The sequence below is a fragment of the Coturnix japonica genome, chromosome 2, assembly GCF_054131305.1.
Source record: "Coturnix japonica strain WE chromosome 2, WE-NBRP24, whole genome shotgun sequence".
In the NCBI taxonomy this organism is placed as follows: domain Eukaryota; kingdom Metazoa; phylum Chordata; class Aves; order Galliformes; family Phasianidae; genus Coturnix; species Coturnix japonica.
This window is the reverse complement of record NC_140664.1, coordinates 133,465,225-133,486,187: the sequence shown is the minus strand read 5'-3', so window position 1 is coordinate 133,486,187 and position 20,963 is coordinate 133,465,225. Positions and strand designations below refer to the sequence as shown.

General features: G+C 45.1%; 1 protein-coding gene across 24 annotated transcripts in view; it reads right to left on the bottom strand.

Annotated features, from left to right (window-relative positions):
• KMT2C (lysine methyltransferase 2C) overlaps positions 1 to 20,963 on the bottom strand; it is a 166,540-nt gene that overhangs the window by 144,918 nt on the left and 659 nt on the right. For 4 of the 24 annotated variants that reach the window (XM_015852857.3, XM_085538976.1, XM_085538977.1 and 1 more), the window contains exon 1: positions 6,375 to 6,801. The exons of 19 other annotated variants lie outside the window; for them this stretch is intronic. The gene's annotated coding sequence lies outside the window, so the exon portion shown is untranslated. Of the gene's footprint in view, positions 1 to 5,179; positions 5,675 to 6,374; positions 6,802 to 20,963 lie in introns of those variants that run through there. One more of the 24 variants, XM_085538974.1, reaches the window with a different exon arrangement.

The window sequence follows — 20,963 nt, the reverse complement described above, 5'->3', positions numbered from 1 at the left end:
AACAAAAACCACAAACAAAAACCACAAACAACATGCTTTCGGCGTCAAAAGCCATTGTTTTAAATACAATTCTTGTATTAAAGCAATGCTAAGCTCTCCTGGCAGCTCAGTGGGTTCTCCCAATACACACAGTCCTTTGCACAGCCTCAGAAATAACCAAAATATGTTCCATGTCCCTAAAGAAAGTCGGATGACGTTTTGCTGCAATCAACTAATTGGAAATAAAACCCAATTCCAAGACATCAGCATTCCAACCTTACTCTTTGTAGATAACTGCTTTTTTTTTTGCTGCTTCTAATCAAATACAACAGAAAGCTATTTGTAGGAGTTCATTTTGTTCTCCAACCAACAGTATCAAGTGTTACGGGTAGGTAACAAACAAGCCACCAGATACCAAAGCTCCTAGTTGAATAATATGCAGATTCACGTTCATAATCTTCAGCACTAAAGGTGTGAACTCATCTGAGAAGACAGGGAGACAATCCTTGCATGTGGGGGGATGAGGGAAAGCTCACAAGATGGTTGCCTACAGGATAAGAATCATAGAATCACCCAGGTTGGAAAAGACCTCGAAGATCATCAAGTCCAACCGCAGCCAAGGCAATGTAAGAGGCAATGTATTGCCTGGGGAAGACAAAGGGTTGAGTTTCAAGGCAGGAGTGAGGGGAGGATATTCATAATGTAGTTCTATATTAGACTTATTTTTCCTGAAAATGAAGAATTAAAAACTACACTGCAATGTCCTGTTTACTTTTTCTATACCGTTCTTCTCTCTATGCTTCTTTAGTCATATTTAGGAGCAGCCACTGGGAATTACTCAAAGCAGCAGGTACGGAAGGGACGAGGTGATCGGATTCTCGCTCATACTGATGAGCATTTACTCTCATGATTATTTCATTCCAGTAGAAAACTTTCTATTGACTTCAGTTGTCTTTGAAACAGAATTCTGTACCCCAGAGAATACCCTATCATCCTGATTAATAATTAAATGAATCCATACTGTACTTATTCACTGATAGTTCTCTATTTAGAGGTCCGGAGGCATCAATAATGAAAACTCCTGCATAGTTTCACAAAGCTGCCAGCAGCCAGATGATGAAGATTAGGCTGCCAAAAGAAAAAGCAGCAAACAGAGAGCATTGTTTACATACGAACTGTACCTGTTCATTGCAGGGGTTGGACTGGATGATCTTTAAAGGTCCCTTCCAACACTAAGGATTCTATGATTCTATCAACAACCACAAGAACCCTTGAGCTCCGCTGTACACAGCTACCGCTACATCAAACCATCCTCATCAGCAGCGGTGATGGCAGTGGATGTCACAACGGGAAACAGCAATTTATGGCAACCCACCACACAACAGAAACTCTAATTTTCCGGTAATCAGAAGTCAACTGATTTCAAAATATTCCCAAGAGAGGCAGCAGAAATGCCTAAAATAGCGGCTATTCGTCAATTCAGAGCTGGGATTCCCAAGCTTTCCATGGAAAAGCGACATGACCACCCAGACACACACACAGCTCCCAGCAAGAAAAACAGCTACGTGCATTTCTGAACAATGAAAGAGAAACTGATCCTCTGACAAACTCCTGCTTGTGAAGCTTTAAGAATGTTCATACAAGGCTGCACTCAGGTCCACTCTTCCAGGTTTCAACACCACACTCTTCTTCCAAGAACCAGACTTCAGATTGCCCCGGTTACTGCTGCTGGAGCTCTATAACTGCCTGCACATCATTCTCAAGCCCATCTCTGTCAAGTGGAGAATAAAAATCTCCATTCCCTTCAACAGGGAGAAAACAGAAGATGACACCCCTCCGTATATCCCTTTGCCACTAACCACAAAACCCATATTCTTCCCAAAGCTACCCACTCCTATATACAATTAGCCACCTATGAAAATATTACAAAGCCAAAGTGAAACCTCTCAGATGAGAAAAAAATCTGTCAGAAGTTTAAAAGTGTTGCTACTGCTCAACCCAGCCCTCCTTCATGGGCCAGTTCTGAACACACAGTGCATGACAGCTCCTGCCATGCCTGCAGCTGGTCCTTCTGTACACAATGTAGGGCAAGACTGACACGGCAGTGACAACACCAGGCACACCTACTGCTTGGCCCAGATCAAATAACCTTTGAAACGATTACGAAATACTCTGATGCATCACTATCCTTGACCACCATCTGTATCTTCCTGTTCAACTCATCCGTGCCTTCATTCTCAGGTTCCACAACCACCCAACTCACAAAGGGACTGAAGTAAAGCTCCAACCTTTAGTTCTCCTCCTGGTTCCAGATACTCAGTCCTTGCACAGTCCCACCCAACACAGCCCTTCCTTTCCATGCTCCATGTTTTGCCAGTTGCTTCATTCTTTCACACAGCTCCCCAAGCTTGGAAGAAGCTTTCGAGTTTGGTCAAACTTGAGATCCTTACAAGTTAATTTGATTCAAAAGAGGCAGATTTATTTGGAACTACGAGCATAAACCATAATTCCACATGAGGCTTTCTGAATTCTGGGACAAAACATCACTCTCGTTCCACTTGGCATAATCCCACCTCAAACTGATCCCATACAGAATGACTACTCCAGAACTGCCCACTGCAGTGTTTGCTGTGTTTTCTCTGTGCCATCTGATATTAAGCACCACCAGAAGCAACAAGATAACCCAGACCTGAAGCAGAAGCCTAACTATAGAACATGCCATAATAAGCTGCTCTCACATGCAATTCTTGCTAACAGTCCTACAAAAGCCAGCTACATTGTCTGCAGTTCAGGCATGGAAATTAACAATAAGGACAATGGAATAGGAAAGGGAGACCTGGAGTAACAAGAGCATGGAAGTGCTCGTGTTTAGAGTGAACACACCCAGCTCCATCTACAAGAAAGCACCGCTGAAACTGAATTCCACCCAAGAACTGCGAGTTCTGATGGAAAAACCAAACGAACACAAAAGCAGATTTCTGTTGAGTCTTCATCTTCTGTGAGCATCTCATTAAATACTGTTACTGAAGTATTTACCTCTCAGCATTTGGCAGCTAGGCTGAAAACATGGGCCAAAGCAGCCACTATGAAACCTTTCATTTTCGAGACAGATTACAGAAGTGCTATCAGCACAAACCGCACTTACTGGCTAACATCTCAGCAATGAACACAGCCCCGAGTGATGCTTCCCCAAAGAGAGACAGAACTGTAACCTACTATGGTTATCTTTCAACAGACCCTATGGACGAGTCAGTCAAATACCTCCCATATGTGCAACACTGTTAAATCATAGAATGACCTGGGCTGGAAGGGACCTCAAGGATCATGAAGCTCCAACCCCCTGTCACATGCAGGGCCACCAACCTCCATATCTAACACTAGACCAGGCTGCCCAGGGCCCCATCCAACCTGGCCTTGAACACCTCCAGGGATGGGGCATCCACAGCCTCTCTGGGCAGGCTGTGCCAGCACCTCACTGCTCTCTCTGTAAAGAACTTAAATCTTGGGCCTAACATTGCACCTCAGCTTTGGGATGAGAATAGATCCTAGCAAGACAAGGGATAAAAACTCTACCATAATGCTCTGTCGCCCATTCTGATAAGCACTCATCATCAAGGGTGTTCACTATTTGGCAAACAATCTCTGACGTTCCCTCTGTTAAAGACGCATTTGTTTGCTGAGTACGTTCCATATTAGATGACCAAAGATGTGAACACCCCCAGATGTTCATCTATCCTCAGTACAATCTCCCTATTGCACCTCTTTCTCTGCTGAATTCCTTTGATATGTATTTCCCAGTTCATCTAAGCTATCCGAGGGCACAACGCTGTGACACAGTGAGCACCACAAACCACAGGCAGATGTTGGATCTGTGGCATTGGATCCCAGGACATTGCCCACGAACCAGAAGATGTCAAAAGGATTTTACAGAGGAATCATAGAATGGCTTGGGTTGGAAGGGACTTCAAGGATTATCAAGCTCCAACATCCCTGCTGCAGGCAGGACCACCAACCAAGACCCCATCATCAGAGCCAAGACCCCACCATCAGAAAACTAACCGAGGGCCACTGAGAACTCTTCTTTAATGCTTCTCTTTTAGAACAAATGACATATTAAAGTTTCCAGAAGCTTCAGTAATTACACAAATGGGAAGAATACAAATACAACAGAAAGTATTTCTTTCAGCTCTCCGAGTGCTCGCAGTGTGCTTCAGACTGCACTCCAGAGCCGAATTCCCTTCATCCTGGACTGAGCATTCTATACTAAACTGTGTACCAAATGCACAGTGTTTCCCATCCGGATGTAAAGAAGAGAGAAGCACAGATGCACAGCCATAAGAACTGAGCCTGCTGATGATAGCAGAGTATTTCTAACATTATTTGAAGGAGCTGACTACATTTCAGGTTGGAAAGGCAGGTGCCAAATGGCCCTTAGAACAAAATCAGAAATGAATACATGGCTTGGTTTTGCTTTTCTTCAGCTGTTTATCTTTAAGACATCACTTTCAGGCAACTCCAATGATCAGTCACATGAAGAAAGCTCAAGTGATACAACTCACTTCTACAGGCAAGACATGTAAGGGACAGCAATGCCTCCCTCTCCCCCCCAAAAAATAACCTTTCAAAGAGCAGCTTTGCCAAAACCCTGAGGGAAAAGGAAAAAGAATAAGGATAAAAGTCAGCTGAGCACACGGCCTGACTAAACAAAGGAATAATGACACCAGAATTAATGATCCCTACCAACAAACAAACAAACATGAGGGTCTGGATGTCACATAGGCAGAGCATCGCTCAGTGCCTTGCACAGAACAAATGCAGTGCAAAAGAAGAGCCATAATATAAAACAGTTTGCAAAGACCTGCAAGAGGGGGAAGCAATTAAATACAGATACTCAAGGTCCAAACATATTACTGAGTGAAAGGATATCTACAATAAGGCAGCAAAGGAAGCGCACACCAAATACTTGTAAGTGAAATGTAGAGCAGTCATTAGCAAAATTAGCAGCCAGCACAGATGCAGCTCATCACATTAGCACGAGTAAAACCGAACCTCTTCTCCTACCTCTGTTGTATCACCAATGATCAGTATTGCAGCAAAGAGTCTGAAAGCTGCAGCTTTTCCCATAGCAAAAGTATCTGGCTGTGCAGGAATATCAAACCCAGCCCAGCACCATCACGGTGGGGTACAGAAAAACTTGTACCTGAGCTACAGCTGGGCAGCATCGCTTACTTTGATGCGTGGTATTTTATACAAGCAGAGGATCTCCACACGTGCTTCAGCTCCGCAATGGGAACATCAAACCACAACAGCTTCTCTTCTTCAGAGCAGAAGGAACGAAATCGCTCTCATATTTAATCTTCAGTTCCTTTAAGAACTGGAACTACACCGAACAGAGCTCTTCTGGAGAGTGGTAAGGCTTCTCACTTGTCTATTATGTCATGAATCTGGTTACAGTATTAACTCGCTGGTGAGCACCCAATACTTTGTATCCAGAATCCGATCCGCCATTAGAAATAGTTTCTCAAGAAAAGAAGGAGAAAAAAAAAAACAACCCAAACCAGCCCACACAAATAACTGCTCGCAGCCTTCGAGCAGAACCACGTTTGTTTTGAAGATCAGCTGCTACTAAGTAACCTCGCTGGGAAAAGGGGCCACCACGCTCCTCCATCCTTATCAAAAGACAGAAACAAAATACTTTCCCTTCCCAGCTGGCACAAGTTTGCCAAAGCAGCGGTTACATAAGCCTGGCTGCGCCTTAGACCCATTCTCTCACTTCTCCCACGGCAGCCAGCGAGGCACAACGCTCCGCACATCCATTTTGTGCGGGGGACGGCAACGGGGTTGGGGTCTACGTCCCAAAGAAGAGCTGGGAAAGCGATGCCAACAGCCCAGAGCCTGGGAATGAGGCAGGCTGAGATGGCACTGTGCTCACAACTAGCACGTATGGACCGCTGCGAAACAGCGGGGAGAGATTAATCCCAGCGCTCCGCAATTCACAGCAGGAAATTAAACTGCTTTAAAAAAAAAAGGGGGGTGGGGGGACGAAGAGTTGTGCCATAGCTAATAGAATAAAGTCACCAATTTCAAGGAATACCTGTGTGTACACGCACACGTGTGGGTATGGGTGTGCACAGGAACCCGAGGCCAATGGCCGGGATCAGCCCTGAGCTTTCTGTTGTTGTTTCCCCTCGCTCTCCCCACCCCCCTCTATTTTTACGGCTGGGGACGATCAGTTGGACGCGGAACTTGGCCCTGAGCGCTGGGCTGAGGGCCGGGCTCCCTCCTTCCCTCCCCCGTGTGCCACCCCCGGCACTACGGATCGCCATATATAGCGCGGCGCCTCCTGTCACATTTTGCCCTTTAATACAAAGAAGTTAGCCGCCAGCCGCACTCACCCTCAGCGAATCGGTTGTACGCAACATAACCCGGCCCCTCCGGAATAGCTCACAAATCCCCTTCGGAAAATGGAGGGGCTGACATCGGTGCCCACGCGTGCGATCCGGAGGAAAGCGAAGTTCTTTACATGGTGCCCTCCGCCGAGCGCTCAGCACTCCCGAGGATCAGCCATATTCCCCCCCGGTTCGGCGCTGCCCCAAAGGCTGCGGGTGCGGCTCCGCGGGGCGGCCCTACGCGCTGCCCATGGCGGCAGCGAGCACAGAGAGCGTAGATCGCTTCGGAACTTCGGCTCCGGGATCCTCCCCGAACCAGGCTGGAGCCGGAGGAGGAGGAGGAGAAGGAGGAGGAGGGGAGAGGAGGAGGGGGAGGGGAACGGAGGGGAAGGGGTGGGGAGAAAGGGGAGGAGGAGGGGAGGGGAAAAAAAAAAAGAAAAAAAAAAAAAAAAGAGAGAGAAAAAAAAAAAAAAGCCGAGCGAGAGAAAGTAGATCCGACGCAGCCGGGCGCCTCCAAAGTGCGGCCCGGACTCACCCACAGGAGCGGGGCTGTGCGAACCAGGCGGCGGCGGAGCGCCCCCGTTCGCTTCTCCGTCCCTCCCTTCCCCCACCGAGCGGGCATTCATCCCCATTGAACAAAGCGGCACCGAAAAGTTCCGACACGATCCGCAGAATCACGCTGCGGACACGGAGCGGCCGCTCGGGGCCGTTCGAGGCGAAGCGCCGTTTCCGAGTTACACCTTAAGGTGGTTTTTATTTTTCTCCCCCTTTCAATATTTGTCTGACTTTTTCATCCTTCTCCCAGCCCGGCCTGAAAGCAGAGAAGAACTCGAGAGTGAGGAGTGTCCGGCTGCAGCCGGCCCTTCCTAACCCTCCTCACGGCCCTGCCATCTTTTTCCTTCTGCAGACATCGGAGGAAAACGAGTCAAGAAATCGTTCCGCAGCTCTCCATTGACAGCCACAGGAACCCATGGATCTGCCAATTCCAGCTGTGCCTCCCTCGCCTTTGTTCAGCTTCCCCCACAGCCAGGAGAGCAGTTGTTGGGTCCTGAAGTTTTGGGACAAGTTGGTGAAGCTGCGGCCATCTGCAGGACGTGGGCTGATGTGCTGTTAGGACCTATCTGAGCAACACAAATAACGCTGGGCTGTGCCTAGTTTTTAACCCATCTGAGCTGTTTTGGTTTGGCTCACATTAGGAACTCGCACCATTTCACCTCGGATGGAAACCAACCCAGCAGCAGGAGCTCCTTCCCCCACCCAGCGCTGCCTATCGCTGCATTCCCAATGGGAACGTTCTCCTGGGCCTACAGGAAAGTTTTATCAAAGCAATTCAGCGGAGATTAAGATAAACGTTTTGAAAAGGAAAGCACTCACATGAAAAACCACCTCCGTGTGTTTGCTCTAACACAAGTAACTATTGTCTAAGAGCCACTGTGCCGTGTTTGTACACGGGATCGTATGTAGCTGCGAAGAGCTGTTGAGCTGCCCCTATCAGCACATCTCCAGTGACCACGCACTGCCACAATGCAAGAAGGTTAAGTCAGGACTTGGTTCTGCAGAGCAGCTGTGTCACCCATCCCACATCTCCTTACACAGACACAAGTGCAGCACTCACCTCCCCGCTGACACCACATGCAGAGCTGTTTGTGCTGCTGTACTTTACATCTAGAGGCATTTTCCAACATGTTACGGGCTGTATAAAAGCACATGTTTTAACACACCAGCTAATGGTTTGCTGCCTGACGAGTTAAAGGACGTGAGCACAAACCAGGCGAGACACAGTTTAATGAGAGATGGTTAAAATAATAACAACAAATTACACTCAGGTACTTTTCCCCAGTGTTCTGCAGCCCCAGATACTGGCTAACTGGGATGAAGTCACATTAGCCAGCCTCGTTCTTCCTGAGAGCTCCAAACATGAAGCTGAAGTTTCTCTTATATTAAAGATGTGAGATTTAGTTTGTTCTCAGAACAAAGCAGTCAACAGAATTAGACAAGACCCAACACCAGCCGTGCTGACTACCAGGGCCACACAACCTGCCTTCAATAGGATCACACAACCAGCTACACAACAACGTGGGTTTGGGTTTCCCATCTGGCAGCACTTCTAACTGCAGCTGATCCCACCCCATGCCCCTTTACTCCCAGCCTCCAACCCGCACCAGCTCAGCCTCGCGCTGGGTCACACCACGAGCCAGGTAACAGATTGGCGTGACTGTGGGCTGAGCGGGCAGGAAGCAATAAGGCGGAACACTGGGAAAAGGCAAAGCAATCCCGTCTGCATCAATTCCCTGCCCTGATTCACACGTCTCCACAAGCGTGTGTCACTGCGATGGCAAGGCTGAAACTGCTTCAGCCAACGCTTCTGCCAAGAAAATGTACATGGAAAAATGGGATCAGTCATCTCTCCAAAGACTGACTTCTTTTTTTTTTATTATTATTAAGGAACAGAAGCCATGGATTTAATGATTAAGATAAAAACTTATGTCTATACATATGTCAGGTTGTTTTCTTCCAAACTCAAACTGATTAGCTGAGGATGCAACTCTCTAGAGTTAATCAAGACACGTTTAGCAGGCATGTCTTATCTATTTATTATAGGCCCAATTTACAATATCAAACTATTGGAGAATGATATTTCACAGCAAATTCACACTCTGACATGGTACCAAGTCCAATACATCCCCACCTAAATTTCAAATCCAGTAGGAGAAAAGGGAGATGGACCCCAGAACAGCAGTTCTTTATTTGGTTACAATAGCAAGGTCACACATCTCATTTGGTGCTTCCACGACTTGAGAAGACAATGATGAATAGATTAAGGAACACAAAAACATGTTTGTTTGTTTGTTTGTTAAAGATTTCCTTCTTCTGCTGCCCTGCTATTTCTAGATCTGACATCAACGGGTTTCTAGCAATAATACAATCAAATGGTCATAACGACTTGAGGTTAAGCCATAAGTATCGAGCTAGAAAAAGACAAGCAGAAAAGGAAACTCAAATGCTTCCCTCAACACAGCAATTCTACTGAAAGCTAAAGGCCGTTTACCCCCAGCACTGTTTTATACCTTCATGCTACAAACCAACTTGAACCAAACTCTCCCATGAACACAGTCTCTCTGTTACTTCCACTTTTGAAACAAAGCATAGATTAGATAGTAATGTAACTTCTTTTTTTTACTGCATTTGAGGGGTTCCCAAAGTTGTCAGTTTCTCATATGTACTAAGGCAGATTGAATGGAGACAGATCTCATTTCTAAAGGGTAAAAAAGTGGGGCAGGAAGAGATGCTAAGCTAATATTCTTTCCTCTTCCCTGCTCCATCTTCTCATCAGCACCCACCAGGCCATACTTCACCTAAAGCAGGTGAACAGCACCATGTGCTGCCCAGGAACACATCACATGTTAACTACAGTCAACCTTAACACACTATTATATATTTGATTTGATTTAAAGCCATTACATCTGAGATGTCATTCTAAAATTAGAATGGTAACATAGGTCAAGTAATTGACATTTCTAAGTAGAAAGCAACAATTCAGTCCATCCTTATGGCTTTGACAGACAAGTTTTGACAAAGACTGCTGAGAATCATAGAACTACCCAGGTTGGAAAAGACCTTGAAGATCATCAAGTCCAACCGCAGAGAAGGCTCAAGGTGTTTTTCTCCTGCTGTCTTCCCGTGCTCCAGCCATGGGTCCCTACTCCTGCAGCAACAACAGCAGAATGGCACACAGCTCACAGCCACCACACACTAATGTGAATGTAAGAACAGAACAATAAGTGCATCCTTCTATGGCCAATACCTTCCAAAAGAGCTCCAGCATCATACAGCTTGACACAGCTTGAGCTCATCAAGCATCACTGGATCTTGTCCACAAGTAAATAGTGATTTCAATGGATAAGCAGACCAGATAGGGTCAAAAGCATTTCTGAAGAGCTATTTGAAATAAAAATACAAGTCTCCAAATCTTGTACTATCTCCAGAAACTTCTTCTTGTCTTTCCCCAGAGAACATCTACAAAATACAGGTTATTACACATAACTGTGTAAAAGCAACTGATACAACAGAAATAATGGGCAGGATCATTAAAAGGGGTGGATGTAGAACTGGATAGTGGGATAACTCAGGCTGGAAAAGACCTCCAGGGGTCGTTTCACCCAACCTCCTGCTCAGAGCAGGTCAAACACTGGCAGCTGCCAAAGTGGACTGCAAATATTTTTGATGTTCAATCAGTCGTTTACACAGCTCTGTAATTACACACAGCGCTACAACGTGGTGGTGGGACCTCACTGGAAATAACTTACATCCCAACCAGGGCAAGTTTAGACAGCAGCAATCAGGGCATTCGGGTGTTGTTCAGATGGCCTACATCACATGCACATCTCTTCATCTTCTGTTTCTCATTAGGCTCCAACACAGTGTCTGCTCAGACCTTCTTCAGTCCTTCAGCTCTGTGTTTCAGAGGTGCCTACTTCTCTCTTCTAGCCAAGCACACAGCCAAGCAGAATTCAAGTACCCTTCCTACCATTCATTAGTAAGCTCCTTTAGGATAGTAATATAAATACCATTATTCTTTTCAGCTCTCGAAAGAAAACAGCTGGAAAGCAGAGCATCACAATGCTGCTGAAAAAGAAACTGAGGTGGCGTGACTATAGGAGCTAGAATTCCACCTCTGCCCTGTCCCCAAGGCCCATTACTAATAGCTGCGGTGGAATACACTGCTTGCTCCACATGACAGGGTCACATCCACACAGCTGCCTATTTCCCATGTTCAGTTCATGCTACAACTCAAAACAACCCAAAACAACTCCATCTAACAGCCCTTAAAGCCATGGACAAGAACCAGAGAACAAAAACCTGCCACCATACTTTTCAAAACTGTGATAAACATGGAAAAATCGCCATGGAAGATACAGCCTGAACTTCAACTCAGCATGTTTGTACATGTTCAAGATTGCTATGGTTTGACTTTTTTAAAGCACAGGTAAGTTAGGTAAGTATGGACAAGAAGCACTTGCAGATCACATGAACCTTTGGTCTAAACAAGCTTTTAAAGCAGCATGGTCAAGATAACAACTTAAAAAACAAATTATTTTCGTCTATAAAGACCAAATTTGAAGCAAAAAAGGAAAAAATATGACACACTCATTGAAAAAAACTGAACTGAAAGTATTCCTAAAAGAACATTTATTTACACTGCCAGCAATGTAACCCCTCCCCCCAATAAGTGCATTGGTTAATGAGCCTTGAGATCAAGATTCCTTGCTTGTCTGTAAAGCAGGTATGCAATCAACAGCACCTTCCCTCTTCTGTGCCAACACTGTATACTTATCTGAGAAGACCACACGTAAAATACACAACATACCTGCGTCACTTCTTTCATTATTATTTATTCTTAACCAACAAACACATCTGAAAAACAAATGATTGTATCTCCAAGCTGTACACAGCACATGACAAAGAATATCTTCCCCTCCATTAGAAAAAGAGGCTACAGAATATCCAGCCATGAGCCAGCCCTCGCTGCTGCCGCTCTATGGAAGACCGTAGGGAAATAATTTCTTTAAATAATCTTCCTTACAGATCACTTATTTCCTGAATCCCTTCCCCCTCCCTCTCTCCTGCCTCATTTCTGGGCCCAGTTCTCTCCTAAAGGGTTCTCTCCTAAAGGAAGACACGGGCAGAAAAGAAATAAATTAGAATTCCCGCTGAATCTGTTTCGCACTGGCCTTTGTATAAATCTCTATCAGGATGGCTGATGCAAGGTTAATTATGCAAAATATGAAGCAGGAAAAATAGTGTGTCAGAAGACTGAAGAAGCACTGAAAGCCAGCGTTTCTCAGAGCCCTGTGCCATATACACCCCACCTCCTCTGCTCCCTCTAGATCAATTCTGCTGAGAGCTGTTCTCCCTAAACTTATGTCCCTGTGGACTGGAGAACATTAACTGTGGCACTGTTTGCCCAGGAGGCTGGAAGTAAAACTGATGAGAATTGTGTCAGTTTCATCTAACTCCGACAAAAACACCGGTTATCATTATTCTGGTGGATTAAACACAGCTGGTAACGTTGGCCTCCAAACCAACCAGCACAGGACAGCCTACATCCACATGACCAGAGCCTCAAAACAAAGCAGCCACATGTTAACAGCATCAAAATGATGCACAGCCCACACAGGCTCCTGGCCCTCAGAACAGCTTGGGGAAGTGCTGGCAGCCTGCAGCAACCACAGCAATACGCCAACGATGGCAGCAATGGCGTGTCAGTGACTGCAGGCTTTCCCTCCCGCCATCCACAGCCCACGAAGAACCTGAGCGCTGCACAGGCCAGGGCACCGCTGCTCATCAGCACAACAAGCACAGCTGAGAATTGGCCAAATGTAGAAATTGCCAGATTTGAAGAACAGTTCTTTTGTCCTTATTCTCAATTTTATTTCAATAACCCCCTTTTCAAGCCTTTCTTCACAATGAAAAGCATCTGGTCCATTTCTAAGTCTGACTCGCATGCAGTCCAGTGCGCTGTGGTAAGAAGAAAAAACCAAAACCACCACAATCATTCACTTTTATTAGAAGAAGGGGGAGGGGGAAGAAACAACAAACCAAACAAACAGAAGGGGAAAAAGGCAGGAGCAGAAGCAAACTAAACCATAAGTATCAGAGAACGGAACTGAGGTGTAAAGCACTGAATAGGCCGGGGACAAAAACCACCCAACCACCCAAAGGAGAAGATGGGAACTTCTTCAGCAACTAACAGGAGCTTTCAAAGCTTTTTGTAACTTGAGGGTAAGAGGAGGCCTTCGTCATCCAAATATTGAATAGGAACCCAACTAACTCAATGAACAGCCACACAAGTATCTGAAAAACATTGAGGACAACTGTCTCACAAAGCCGAGGAGGCCAGAAGAGCAGCTCTGTCACACTTAGCTCTATTAGGGCCGGCTCCATTTTAAAAGTCTAAACGTGTACAGAGATTTGGCTGCCAGTGGTAAAGAGAAACAGTCACGGTGCCAAGGAAAGGGAAAAATGAGAGCAGTGGAAGAAGGAGGGGGAAAAAAAAATTATCTTCAATTAAATGGAAGAAGAAAAGCAAATTTCAACCAACTCTTTGAACTTGTTGCTAGAATCTCTCGAGAATGTGATTTAAAGGAGGACTGGCAGTTATTGTACTGGAATACACATAATGGCAAAGTATTCCAACACAGGGGAGAGATAGGAAATGTACTATGAATACGGGCTGCATAAAAAGCAGCCAGTAATAAGGGTCTGAAACTAAAAAGAATCATATTAGGAATGGAAACAAGGGCATTTTAATGAGTACACAGAACGGCATAAACCGTCAGGGATAAAAATCGGAAGAGATAAAAGCACAGCATGCATTATTACCACTGTGCCATATAAAAGGCACACAAAGTTTCAGAAATATTTTAGAAGTAAGAATAAAGACAAAAAAGTCAGTACACCACATTACTGAAGAACAAACGGAGAACAAAATCGAATCAAATGCTGTCCTCTGCATTTCAGCCTTCATAAAACAGGCTTCTCGTAGCTAATAGTAAAAATTGATTTTGTTATTAGGCTAAATAATCAGGGAAATTTCAGTCGGCAGGACCAGAATGAATTCACCCTCTGCTTCAGAAACAAAGAGAATTCATCTCTAAGCCAACACTGATCGTCTTTGATGACAGAGCCCTGGTGACAGCGCCCTATGACGGGTGGGCAGCAATGAACTACAGCATCACAGGGCGTTTATTCGCAAACTATTTTCAGGCAAGGTGGGAGAACGTTACAATGTGGTCCTTCCTTCAGAGTTTGCGTGAAGAAACAGAAGAGCACGTGGCTGAGGTGGGGGTTGTAAACATTTTAGAGGACGAGACCTTATTAAAGAATTATCCTGAGAAATAGAAAAGTGGTTCATATTGGCCAAGTGAAACTTAACAGGATGAGCAAACTTAGTATAGATAAACTTTGTAAGTCAACATTACGATGATGTTATCAGTGAAGGTGAATCTTATCCTGAAATACACCAATGAAGGTTAGGCTTGAACAACGGAGACAACATCCTAACAAATAAATGTTTATTATAAAAACTGTTTTCCTTAACAAACCTGGAAAGTCCCAACTCCGAGCAGTGCAAGCCAAAGCTGCCTTAATCCATGGTAAAGAATATTTATTCTGGAAAATTAGTTACTGAAACTAATTGCCTAAGGGACGGACTGGAACTGCATTCAACAACTACTTTGAAAACAATTTGTCAGAAACTGTACCGGCACATAGCACAGAAGGATGAGCAAGATCAGCCTGAAGTCTTTTCTGGCCATACAGCTTCATTCATGTATGGCAATACAGCACAACTAAATAACAAGATTATTTAAAAGAATTTCATTTTGTTTCTGAGCTGCACACATGGGGAAATGCCTGAACTGATCACATGCTGTATTGATGAGGTCACTTACCAATCAAATGTACCAACCTTTAACATAACATAGCTCCTGTCTATGGAGCCACCACATCACTGGGATGAGAAACCTTTGGCCAAGACCACCCCATAGCAGCAGACAGGAGAAGGCTGGTGCTGTAACCCCAGCAATCCAGGTCCCACAAACCTTGGCACGTTCCAGAAGTCATTTGAGATTAGCTGGGACTTCCAGATGGAACTCTGACACAGCTCTACAGGTTGACAGTGCTTTGCAGGAGGGATTGTCCATTTGGAGCACTTCTACACTAACAAGCATCATTTTACTTTACTGTACCATACAAGCAATTCAACTGCACGTGCTCAGAGGGTAAAATAAACAATTGAAAGTTATTGTCTGTAGTGAAACAGAAGGTAAAAAGCCTTCAGTTTGAGGAGGAATATCCTGTGTGACAATGCTGATAAATACAGCTCTGCAAATTCGTACTTATATACTTTTAATACTCTGGAAGGAGCAACGTGCAGTGTCATTTTATTACAATGCCCACAGATTGAAATATTTTAGGAAAGAGCTACCAGAATATCAGAAATGGCTTACTAACATAAAACACTGCATTTGTAGCATAAATTTAGGGTACATAAATACATGGTTTAGGAATATTTCAGTGGATCAAAGTGATTTAATCGATTGATTTAATCAGTGCCTACAGGTACACGTGCTTGGGGGCAAGCATGGGGTTGATCAGATTCACGGGGTTGATCAGATTCACCTGTTTAAGTGTCACTAAGGACCCTCTCGACAGTATTTCTTCAAAGGACCAGCTAGCATATATAACATGCCTACAGGCCGTGAGAGATTCTTCCAATCTCTTGTATTGAAGAATTTATTGGAGCCAGCCAAAAGAAAACCACCCACACCCTCAAATTACAGACAACCAGGGCTCTGGCTTCGCAGCCACTTGAAGCTGGCAGTGTTAGCACAGGACATAAGCCCTGCCTCTCTGCACCCTGGCTCCTTGCTCTGGCCTCCTCCCTTATGCTATCGCAAACACGTTTCTTTGCCAGGTTCGTTTCAACCCAGATCAATTTCCAATGCAGTTCACCACATGGCTCCACGAACGCCTGGGTCAGCACAAGGGAGAGAACAAACAGCTGGCAGCACAGGGAGGGAGCAGCGCTGCTGCTTTTTGACACCAGAACCAGCTTAAGATTTACAGTGTTTGGAGAAAATAACCACCTGATGCACTCCGGGAACTCACTGCCTGTGTCTCCCCAAGCAATAAATATTGTAGATTTTAAGGTAGTTTTTTTTTCCTACTTTATCCCATTTATTTTGAACTAATGAAAACAGCAGTGCTACTGGAAGGTGTTACTGGATGCAGTTCTTCAAGTGCCCAAACTCATTTCGAACATCCCAGCTTAGAAACTGAGGTACAGCAAGAATGGGAATGTTTAGTGCCACGCTTCTAGTACAAAACAGTGTAAAAAAGAAATTAAACACAAGTTATTCCTTTAGTAAACCAGATTTGCTGCCATAAAACCTGGGTTATCTGTATTTATCCTGACAATAGGAATCATGCTAACTGTATGACTTTATAATCAAATACGCTGAACAGAAAAAAGCTTTCAGTACTTCTTGAAACCATTAGTAGCTTAATTTTCCCACTTCCTGGCATTTTAGTGTACATACGATAACATTTTAACTACTTTTAAACCCACTGCATTAGTGTTTAAATAACACAGGGGTGTAATCCTCTGTGCTAGATAAAGAACAGCTATTTTCCCTGAGTTTTACATGACCCTGCCATTCCTCCAACGCTGCTGTGGGACAGCCAAGCCTACGAGTTAGAAATGTCCATTCCCAATTATCTCACTAAAGAACAACAGCATGAAGTCAGTAGGAGTTGAACACATTAATAAGGGAAGGGGAAAAAAAAAAAGAAAGAATGTCCACAAGCAAAGCCAAAGAAATAGTGATTTATTTTTGAAGCTGGGAAAAGTCGCCTGTGTCACCAAATATAGGATGAAACGATGTCTGGTGGGTGGCTGGATAAGAGGGTGGAAAGCAAGAGATTGGGTCCCTATTCCTACCTCTGCAAAGACATTGCTTATGACCAGCGTGTGCCACACGCTGGTATTTCCCAAATGGTCACGATGCTTGATCTGTCACGATCCTATCGTGATTCTGTCTGATAGCTCTTGGGGGTCCTTTCACGAGAAGCACTACAGCAATTCAATGGGTTATCAAACACAGACGTTAACAAACTAACAGCTGGAATTGAAAACTGTCAAAAAAAAAGCCTCAAAGCAATCTCTGTTGGTAAGCACCGTCTGGTTTAAATGGAGAAAACTATCAGCTAAGGTTATTGAAAAATATCCACGTCCAACAGTGAGCCCAAGCGCACCCTTAATACACAACTGAAGACATCAATTCACATTAATCAACATTTTAACAGCTCTGACAATGCTGCAAAACAATTCTACTGCACCCACCGCTGCCTATCACAGAAGTCCCACCAGGAACTGCAAATCAAAAGATAAATGCTGACATCGTTTACCAGAAGCTCCTGAGCAAAACAGAACCGTGATCTGTTTAAGCCAGGCTCCAATGCAACAGCAACATGTGACAGTACGGCAACTGCCCGGTAACAGGAATTCCTCAGGTGAAGGTGGATGTAAAGCAATGGGGGCAGTGGGAGAAGATGGCTATGAGTTGCATTGGGACCCTACTGCATGCGGCTCGCTGCTGTTCCACAATAGACTAGACAGACCTAACAAAGGCCCGTGTCAGGTCCAGATAACAAAGCCTTATTCCAACACCTCCCCTCTTCACACTGTAAGATCTAACACACACCTTCTGGCTTTTGGTCCAAGCCATTTGTTAAGAGGCAGGTATAGGCAGAAGCACAACCCCCTGTTTGCTTTGGTACTTAAACCCTTATCCACACAACAGTTGTACAAAGCCTACGCATCCAAAGACTTGTCTTTCAATGGTACGTAGCAGTGACTTTCCCCATCTGCAAATATTTCAATTGTGTAAGGCAACATGAATTTGACATTTGCAAACGTTGCATTTTTAAGTGAGAACAGGGCAGGAAAGTAAAGACAAACATCATAGGAAAGATGTGTTCTGAATTAAGGGAACACAACTGAGCTCTAAAGCAAAGAGATCCGACACATCAAGGTTCTTTCGAAATGAGCGTTAGGTATCTTTAAATACTGGCCTACTCTATCGCAAATCCAGCTAAAGTAATGATAAAAATCCTTAAATAATCATTTCCTGGCAATAACACCACGCTTACGTGTCCTCAAAACTATCTGCACGTATGAAATCTATGGCCTTTGAAATCCTACTGCAGCTTACATTGGCCAATGCAAGTAAGCAACAACTACGATGAAAATAACTCAGAGATCCTTGAAAATAAACACCAAAGGTTTTCAACTGACAAATTCCGAGCTTTCTGAAATCATTTTCCTCTTCTGTTTTAAACTACAGGCACATTTGCAAAATGTCGAACAGATGAGCAGCCTGACAGATGCCAAATATAATACTTAAAGTGGACTTGGACGTTGGCTTAAAGGGCAACTTCTCACGATCACAATCAATGAGACTTCTACTACATTTCTGTTGAGAAGATAAACGTTGGTGCTGCTTATACCCTGTATGGATTAACAAAGCTCTAGCACTGAAAATAGACAGCAAAAACACTATTCTGATACATGTTCATGAAGAACCAGCTGTTCACTCAATGGCAGCAGTCAGAACAGAACACGCACTCTTCCCTTGCAACTTCTTCTCTATCACATTCAGGTCCACAGCATGGAAGCTGAGGAGCAATCATCCAAACACAGGAGTTAATTTTCCAGGATCTCAGATCATGAGATAAGAAGGTCCCTAATTATATCCTTTTTCTATGAACAATACCCACAGGATCCAGATTCTCTTCTTTCCTACGTCCTTTTGTATCTTCAGTAATGCAATTCCTTCTGGTTTTTTAATTCTTTTCCTTTATTTTGCTTTGGTAAATGCAATCTTGCCACCTCTTAAATTCATTTGAAAGCTTGTATTTCCACATTATTTTCCTCATTCATTGCTTTGAATAGGGTTCTTTGCGTTCTTCCTTAGGAGCTATGTCAAGAACAACCCACCTGCTCTCAATGCCAAGGCTGCACAAGGCCCTTTCAAGCTCCACCTCTTGTATTTGTACCTCAGCTCTACACAGATAGACTTCAGTCAAAAAGTGAGGAAGAAAATAGGAGTGTTTGCCTTGCACTTGAGGCAGGAAACAAGTCATCTGCGATAACCCTCCTGGTGACAGCGCTACCTTCCTTTAAATACATCCTCCAAGTCTGATACCTTTGAATCATCATTCAGTGATGCTGAGATCGTTGGGTTGCTCCAATTTCTGCATGTTCTTTTGCTCACAGCTTTCTCACAGCTCCCTCAAGCTTTCCCACTACCTTCCTTACATCTACACGCCGTCTTATCTTCCCATTTAAATTAATAAATTGCGCAGGAGCAATATTTGCTTATGCATCTGTACCGTACGTAGTACAATGGTGCCCTGGCCTCTGGGCATGATTACAATATAAATAACAAAAATGAACTGTTCACCTGAGATTAAGCCTCCTGACAATGCTATTGACAAAGCAGCATCCTTCAAATGGTGACAGACAGAAGACTGAAGACTGGTCTTAACATGGAAAAAAACCTGCTATTTGGATAAAACTAGTTTCAAAAGCACTCGGGGCTGATAGCAGCTGGACCCACATACAGCTTTCCATACATAGGATGGAAGTAGGCATAGGCAGGCGTAGCCACAATGGGAAGAAAAAGGATTTCTGATCAGTTCTCATTTTCCACGCAGCTCATCTCATCTCTGGCTCTGACACGACGCTTGGCCTCACGTTCACATCAGCACATATTTTTATAGGAGAATTTCATTTCCTCCTAAAGCAAGTTGACAACACCCCCAGAACCCAACAGAAAGGAGGGAGCTGCCTCTTGTGCACCCACTTTTTGCTCAGGGTCTGTCAGCTCTCGCAGGTCACTTTGCTCTTTGTACAACGCAATAACGTTTCTTCGCTATTCCCATTTTCCATCCTCAAACTTTCTCAATCAAACCAAACGCTCCCAAGTTTCTCGCTTAAGGTTTGGCTTATAGACGTGGAAATCAACCCCGAATCACGCAGAACTAACGATTTCATCTACGTTTGGTGACTCCTTTCAGCTGTGGGCAGACTAAAAGGTGCAGCAGAGGCACATCCAGCCCTCGGTGCGCGTTCTCTGCCCGGCAGAGCGGCGATGGGGTGCGGGGAAGAGACGAGCCTCGGGGTTAAATGCGAGCAGCTGACGTCAGAGCGAGAGCGGCCCTTTAACACAAAGGGAAACCAACTCGCAGTCCCCCCACGACTCCACCAAAACTCTCCGCACGGACTTCCTATTTGGCTCGCGATAGTATCTCTTCGCTAAATAAATAAATAAACGAAGCCCTCAAAACAACCAATAAATAAATAGATAAATAAATAAACAACAACGCGCTCGGTCCGGCTTTGTCCTACTGCCTCCAGCTCCAGCTCCAGCTCCGTCCCCTCACAAACAACCGCAGCCAGGCCCCCCACAAGCGGCTCCCTGAGTGGGGCGGGCGCCGTGCCGTGCCCCGATACCTCACGTATGAGTCCCCCCTATACACACCATAACCCACCCTTCATCCCCGCACCAAGTTGAGCGCTCCGAGCCCTTTGGGGCCGACGGGCACCCGCAAAACCCGTCCTCCGCCCTCCCCCCACGCAGGGGAAGGGCGCTCTGTCACGGGGAGGAGGAGGAGGCGGCCCCCGCTCTCCCCCCCCAGCCCGGGGCCAACGCTTGACAGCTCCCCGAGCGCCGGCAGCCTCCGGGCCGAGGAAACTCTACCTCAACTTTGAGTGTTCGGGAGGAGGGGGGTGCGTGGGGGGTGGGGGGGTGTGAAGGGAAGAACCGTCTTTTCTTCCTCAAAGAGAGGAAGGGGGTGGGATGGGGAAAGCGAAGAGAGAGAGCAGGGAGCGATATTTCATATAGAGAGACGTGGAGCGACGAGCAGGTAGAGGGAATGGCAGCCGGGATCCAGGAGAGCAGAGCAGGGACGGTGCGAAGATAGAGGAGGAAGAGGGGAAGGGAAAGAGAATAACTCCGGAGAAAGAGG